Source organism: Acomys russatus, chromosome 2, assembly GCF_903995435.1.
Source record: "Acomys russatus chromosome 2, mAcoRus1.1, whole genome shotgun sequence".
Taxonomy (NCBI): Eukaryota; Metazoa; Chordata; class Mammalia; order Rodentia; family Muridae; genus Acomys; species Acomys russatus.
Genome location: NC_067138.1, coordinates 53,384,487 through 53,392,573, shown reverse-complemented (window position 1 = coordinate 53,392,573; position 8,087 = coordinate 53,384,487). Strand labels below are relative to the sequence as shown.

Below are 8,087 nucleotides of genomic sequence, written 5' to 3'. Positions count from 1 at the left end.
TCCTGTGTGGGACAATCTGAAATACTGGACTGGAAGCTTTCTTTGAAGCTGTCCTGTTCTGATGAGGAAGAGCAACTGAAGCACTTGGGGCTGGAACCTGAAGGATGCAGGATGTCAGCATCCAGCATGCTGTGAGGAATGAATTCTGTCAGGTCTGACCCAGGATCAGTGTCCAGTTCTTTTGTTCTGGAAACATATAATATCTCACAATCATTATACAGTCCTACTGTTTAGTTTTGAATATGTTTTTTTCTGCTCTGTTTTCCTATAATTTACTAATACTTTAAAATGTTGTTTTTATCAAAACTAATACCCCCTTTGATCCTATGAAAATGAGCCTTTAGTGAAGGGGAGAATCTCAGTTGCCTACACTTCTTCACCTTCTCTGCAAGGGCCCCACCTTTCATTTTCTTCACTGACTCACTGAAGATGGCATTGCTGGCTTCTGACTGTTTTGATGGGACCTGCTTTCTCATGTCTCAGGCCTCGATCTCTGGTTATGGCCTAGGACATGATCACTGGAAGCCAATATTTGACTCTTTTCCTTACCGTGTAGCCATATTCCAAGTGGCTTGTTGCGTATCTCCCATGCTCCTCCAAAGGAAAGTACTTGCCTAGATTTTAAATTCATTTTACATGCAGCAAAGTGATTTGAGGATTTGTGGATTGAATAATGATTTCAGCTATTTCAAATTCGTAAATCAGTGTTACTAAGGTATATCTGAGGAACTGAGACCCGTCTACTGCAAATCTAACTGATAATATGCATGAGAACCAATCACTTAGGAACAGATATTCTGGCTGATAACAGACAGCCAGCCAAACGCAGCCCCTGATAAAGATAAATAACCTGTACTCAGGGAAATTTTTTGCATCATTAAACATGGTGAGCATATTAGCTAGCAGGGGGTGGAGCCAAGTCCCCAAAGAGATAAATCTAAATTATGTGCGCTGCAGTGATCATAACAGTAATGCACCATTTTGGCTAACTAGCTGACATCAATGGGGAAGGGAATTTCAGATTTAAATGAACCAAACTAAAAAGTGTTTCAGTGCACATACAGATTAACTGGAGCATATTCATGAACTTCTCAGCCCTATTATGCCTCCTTTTTTTTTGACTAGTGCCAAGTAAAAAGAGCTTAGAATTTCCCTGTCAAACCCTGCATCTCTGTTTCTTCTTTTCACTTTCTTATGCAGCGTGATTAATTACTCCCCAATTTGCTCTCCATTAATCTCCCTCTTACACAGTTGTATCAGTACTCGCCAAAAAAAAATCTCTTTTTTAATGTGTGACTAAGATGGATAATATAAGTTTAGTGACACTTTTTTCATTCTTAATGCTACACATTTGAAATACGGAAAATTCCAGATTCGAAGTTTAGCAGTGCTGTTAGTTGCTTCAGAATTAATGTATTGTTGACGACACCATCAACTTAAAACTCCCAGAGAGCTCTATGATGACCAACATTTATTTTTTCTCCTTCTCTGTTATTTGTAATGGACATTTTTAAGTGATAATGTTTCCATATGAATTCAAGTTCATAGCAAGTGCCTCCCTTATTCTATCACCTTTGTACTGCTGGAAACTTTGTGGGACTATGTGGAACTTCACAGAGATGAGTTACAGTTTGTGTGGGCAAATGAGCCTGTGTTGAGAGGTAAGTATATGTATGCTACTTAATTCATCTCCTGCTAGACTCCAAGACATGTGTGATCCTGAGGATGGTCCTTGCAATGTTGCTAACCTTCATATCAAGATCTCTTTTGCTATATCTGCTCTCTTTTTTTTTTTTTTTTAGCAGATTTTTCTCTAAGTCATGAAATCAAGTGCATTTTATTTATTTATTTAAAGACTGGGTGGAGTATATTTTTGTCCTGTGAAAGAACCTAATAACACTCAACATTATATTATTTCTAACATGTTTAAATAATTTCTTTTCTTGTCACTTATTAAAATGTATAAATTTATATTATAGTATGAAATAAGTATTTATTAAATGAATGAGTAAAATAACAGAGAACATGCTTGGATTATATTTTTAACTACTACTGTTGAAATTTTTGCTGAATTCTTTTTTTATGTTGTAATATTTTATTATGATTGGCCTTTAAGTTCCCTTTCAAAATATGTTTATATTTTATTTTTTAAATATTTTATTAATTTATTCATATTACATCTCAATTGTTAGCCCTTCTCTTGTATCCTCCCATTCCTCCCTCCCTCCTGCTTTCCCCTTACTCCTCTCCCCTATGTCTATGACTGAGGGAGACCTCTTTTCCCTGTATATGCTCATAGGGTATCAAGTCTCTTCTTGGTAGTCTGCTATCCTTCCTCCGAGTGCCACCAGGCCTTCCCATCAAGAAGACGTGGTCAAAAATGGAGCACCAGAGTTTGCATCAAAGTCAGAACCCACTCTCTATTCAACAGTGGAGAATGTCCTGTCCACCATCTAGATCTGGGTAGGGGTTCAGACTTTACTGCCTATATTGTCCTTGGCTGATGCCATAGTTTGAGCAGGACCCCTTGACCCAGATCTGCCCGTCATAATGTTCTTGTAGGTTTCTAGGACCCTCTGGATCTTTCTATTTCCCCATTCTCTCATGCTTCTCTCACCTAAAATCCCAATAGGATGACCTCCCCTCTGTCCCACTTTCCTGGTATATGAAGACTTTCATGGGACATGCCCCTTGGGCTAGTGTCTCAATATAAGTAAGTATATACCATTTGACTCTTTTTGCTTCTGGGTGAACTCACTTATTATGATCATTTCTAGTTCAATCCATTTGTCCACAAATTTCAGGAATTCCTTGTTTTTAGTAGCTGAGTAATATTCCATAGTGTAAATGTACCACAGTTTCTTTATCCAATCTTCTACTGAGGGACACGTAGGCTGTTCCCATGTTTTGGTTATTATGAATAAGGCAGCTATGTCCTTGTTGTTTGCTGGAGCATATTCTGCGTATATTCCAAGGAGTGGAATAGCTGGGTTTTGAGGGAGCCCTATTCCCAGTTTTCTGGGGAAGTGCCAGATAGATTTCCAAAGTGGTTGTACTAGTTTGCATTCCCACCAGCAATGAAGGAGTGTTCTTCTTTCTCCACATCGTCGCCAACATGTGGTGTCACTTGAATTTTTGATCTTAGCCATTCTGATGAGTGCAAGATGGAACCTCAGTGTTGTTTTGATTTGCATTTCTCTGATGAATAAAGAGGTTGAGCATTTCTTTAAGTGTTTCTCAGCCATTTGATATTCCTCTGTTGAGAATTCTCTGTTTAGTTCTGAGCCCTATTTCTCAATGGGGATATTTGGTTTGGTGGGTGTTTAATTTCTTGAGTTCTTTATATATTTTAGATATTAGACCTTTGTCAGATGAAGGTTTGGTGAAGATCTTTTCCCAGTCTGTAGGCTGTCTCTTTGTTCTGTTGACAGTGGTCTGCCTTACAGAAGCTTCTCAGTCTCATGAGGTCCCATTTATTAATTGTTGACCTTAAGGCCTGGGCTGTTAGTGTTCTGCTCAGGAAATTGTCTCCTGTGCCAATGTGTTCAATGCTCTTCCCTACTTTTTTCTCTAACTGATTTAATGTCTCTGGTTTTATGTTGAGGTCTTTAATCCACTTGGACTTGAGTTTTGTGCATGGTGACAGATATGAGTCCAATTGCGTAGACATCCAGTTAGACCAGCACCATTTGTTGAAGATGCTATCAATTTTCCATTGAATAGATTTGACTTCTTTTTCAAAAATCAAGTAACCAAATGTGTGTGGGTTCATCTTTGGGTCTACAATTTGTTTCTATTGATCCACCAGGCTATTCCTGTGCCAGTACCATGCTGTTTTAATTACCGTTGCTCTATTGTACAGCTTGAGATTGGGTATAGAGATTCCTCTGGAGGATCTTTTATTGTATAGGATTGTTTTTGCTATTTTGAGCTTTTTATTTCTCCATATGAAGTTGAGAATTGATCTTTTAATGCCTTCAAAATATTTTGTAGGTATTTTGATAGAGATTGCATTGAATCTGTAAATTGCTTTTGGTAAGATGGCCATTTCTACTATGTTAATTCTTCTAATCCACGAACAAGATAGATCCCTCCATCTTCTGATGTCGTCTTCAATCTTTTTCGTCAGAGATTTGAAGTTTTTTTCAAATAAGTCCTTCACTTGCTTTGTTAGAGTTACTCCTAGATATTTTATATCGTTTGTGGCTAACATGAAGGGTGTAGTTTTACTAATTTCTTCCTCTGCATGCTTGTCATTTGTATATAGGAAAGCTACTGACTTTTTTGAGTTAATTTTGTATCCAGCCAATTTGCTGAAGGTGTTTATCAGCTGTAGGAGTTCTCTGGTGGAATTTTGGGGGTCACTTACATACACTATTATATCATCTGCAAATAAGGATAATTTGACTTCTTCCTTTCCCATTTGGATCCCCTTGATCTCCTTTTAATGTCTTATTGCTCTGGCTAGAATTTCAAGAACTATATTGAAGAGATATGGAGAAAGTGGGCAGCCTTGTCTGGTCCCCAATTTTAGAGGGATTTCCTTGAGTATCTCTCCGTTTAATTTGATTTTGGCTACTGGCTTGCTGTATATAGCCTTTATTATGTTTAGGTATGTGCCTTGTATTCCCGATCACACCAGGACTTTAATCATGAATGGGTGTTGGACTTTGTCAAATGCTTTTTCTGCATTTAAGAAGATGATTATGTGGTTTTTCTCTTTCAGTTTGTTTATATGGTGGATTACATTGATGGATTTCTGTATGCTAAACCATCTCTGCATGCCTGGAATGAAGCCTACCTGGTCATGGTGAGTGATGTCTTTGATATGTTCTTGTATTCATTTTGCGAGTATTTTATTGAGTATTTTTGCATCAATGTTCATAAGAGAAATTGATCTGAAACTCTCTTTTTTTGTTGGGTCTTTGTGAAGTTTAGGTATCAACGTGACTATGGTCTCATAGAATGAATTTGGTAATGTTCCATCAGTTTCTATCTTTTGGAGTAGCTTGAAGAGTATTGGTATTAGCTCCTCTTTGAAGGTCTAGTAGAATTCTGCACTGAAGCCATCTGGCCCTGGGCTTTTTTTGGTTGGGAGGCTATCAATGATTGCTTCTATTCTATAGGCAAAATAGGGCTATTTAATTTATTTATCTGATCTTTACTCAATTTTGGCATTGGAATCGGTTGACAAAATTGTTCATTTCCCTTAGAGTTTCAAATTTTGTGGCATAAATGCCTTTAAAGTAGGTTCTTATGATTATTTGTATTTCTTCAGTGTCTGTTGTTATGTCTCCGTTTTCATTTCTGATTTTGTTGATTTGGATAGTGTTTCTCTGTCTTTTAGTTATTTTGGCTAACAGTTTGTCTATCTTCTTGATTTTCTCAAAGAACCTGTTCCTGGTTTTGCTGATTGTTTGAATTGTTCTCTTTGTTTCTAACTTAGTGATTTCAGCCCTGAGTTTATTTCCAGATGTCTACTCCTATTGGGTGTTTCTGCTTCTTTTTTCTCTAGTGCTGCCAGATGTGTCATTAAGTTGTTTATGTGGGATGTTTCCATTTTCTTTCTTAAGGCACTTAGTGCTATGAATTTTCCTCTTAGCACCGCCTTAATTGTGTCCCACAAATTTGGGTATGTTGTTCCTTCATTTTCATTGAGTTTCAGGAAGTCCTTTATTTCTTCCTTGACCCAGGTGTCATTAAGTAGAGAGTTGTTTAGTTTCCATGTGTGTGTAGGCTTTTTGTTATTTCTGTTGTTGTTGAAGTCCAGCCTTAGACCATGGTGATCGGATAGAATACAAGATATTATTTCAATCATCTTGTATCTGTTGAGGCTTGCTTCATAACCTATTATATGATCAATTTTAAAGAACATTACATGGGGTGCTGAGAAGAAGGTATAATCTTTTGCGTTTGGGTGAAAAGTTCTCTAGATATTTGTTAGATACATTTGATTCATGACGTTGGTTAATGAAGTTATGTCTTGGCTTAGTTTCTGATTCAAAGACCTATCGTTCAGTGAAAGTGAGATGTTGAAGTCTTTCACTATTAATGTGTGGAGATTGATGAGTGGTTTAAGCTTTGCTAATAGTTCTTTTACAAATGTGTGTGCCGTTGTATTAGGAGCATATATGTTCAAAATTGTGATGTCTTCTTGGTTGACTTTACCTTTGATGAGTATGAAGTGTCATTCCTCATCCCTTTTGATTAATTTTGGTTGAAAATCTATTTTATTAGATATTAGAATGGCTACACCAGCTTGCTTCTTGTGACTATTTGCTTGGAATATTTTTCCCCAATCTTTTATTCTGAGGTAATGTCTGTCCTTGTGGGTAAGATGTGTTTCTTGAATGCAGAAGAATGTTGGATCATGTTTATGCATCCACTCAGTTAGTCTGTGTCTTTTTATTGGAGAATTGAGACCATTGATGTTGAGAGATATTAATGACCAGTGACTGTTAAGTCCCTTCATTTTTGCTGTTTGTTACAGTTGAGAGTTTGTGAGGTTGTGAGTTTGCGATGGTGTAGTTATCTATTTCCTATGTAGTTTTGGTTGTAATTTTGACCCTTTGGGGTGGAGTTTTCCTTCTAGTAACTTCTGTAAAGCCGGATTTGAGGATAGGTACTGTTTGAATTTGTTTTTGTCATAGAATATCTTGTTTCCTCTGTCAATAGTTATTGATAATTTTGCTGAGTATAGTAGTCTGGCCTGGCATCTGTGTTCTCTTATGGTTTGCAGGACCCTCTGTCCAGGCCCTTCTGGCTTTCATGGTCTCTGCTGAGAAGTCGGGTGTAATTCTGATAGGTTTGCCATCATATAAAAATATGGAATGCTTCCCGAATTTGCATGTCATTCTTGAGCAGGGGCTATGCTAATCTTCTCTGTATTGTTCCAATTTTATTATATGTGCTGCTGAAGCGAGCACTTTTGCTGAATTCTAACTCCCTCTTCCTGGTGGTGTTTTGCCACTCGGTGACACGGATTATATGGTCCATAGAAAGACATCTGAAAAAATTTCTTCCGCAATGTACTTTGCAAATGAAGATTTCTATCCTGTGCTAGAGAAGTGGGGAGACACTAAAGTCTTCCTGTATATATAATTTAATATCTCCAATTAAAGCTATGTTTTGAAAAGCTTCTTTTAAGTCATTATAAAATCATCTAATCAAAGCACAGAGGATGCTTCACTACCATGGAAAAATTCCTTCCAAAATAGAAATGCATTAACGGTGTCTACTATTATTAATTTGATTTGGAGGACAGTTTTCAAAAGTTATTTATTTATTATTTGTGCACTAAAATAATTTCTCAGTATGGTTGGTAGAAGAGCTAGTGGATATACATAATATGGTAGTTGTTATTGTTTATGTTATTGTCACAATGTCTCTATTTTAAACAAATTTTAAATATTTAAACTATGTATATACATAGTGTGTGTGTGTGTGTGTGTGTGTGTGTGTGTGTGTGTGTGTGCAGGATATGCTGATGTGAGTGCAGATGCTCATGTAGTCCAGAACAGAACATTAAGTACCCTGAAACTGGAGATATAGGCAGTTGTGTGGTTTCTAAACCCAAATTAAACTTGTGTCCTCTGTAAGACCAGCAAGTGATCGCAACCATTATGCATCTCTTCAACTCATGATGTCTTATAACATTGGTTGCAGCTTAAATTTTTGTGCTCTGGGCTCTGTACAGTACCAGAGGAGAAACATCAACAGCTACAAACCCTTTGGTTCACCTACCTGCATGATATGATGATGCAACAGTGACACAAACATTGTAGGAGTAACCAGGTACTCTTTGATTGGTTTTAAGGCCCACTCCTTGAGATGGAGTCCGTGTGTGAGACTTCTCAGGTGACCAGGAACCTAAGGTCAGAGAAGCCATGGACCTAGAGGAAATACTGCTTTTTCTAAAGGAAAATAGCAATTAAATGACTGCTAAAAATATTTTTCTACACTCATAAATCAGTGCCATCGTCAGACAAACTGCTCTTGTGATAGATGGGGACTAATACAGAGATCCACAACTAGACAATGTATAAGAAGTAAGAGATGTCAAGTGGGACGTCTTCATCATAGTCCTT

General features: G+C 37.3%; 1 non-coding gene across 1 annotated transcript; it reads right to left on the bottom strand.

Annotated features, from left to right (window-relative positions):
- Positions 1-6,819: 6,819 nt before the first annotated feature.
- Positions 6,820-6,926, bottom strand: LOC127208141 (U6 spliceosomal RNA). Its single transcript, XR_007833068.1, has one exon. It is a non-coding gene; the product is annotated as a U6 spliceosomal RNA (small nuclear RNA).
- Positions 6,927-8,087: the final 1,161 nt, after the last annotated feature.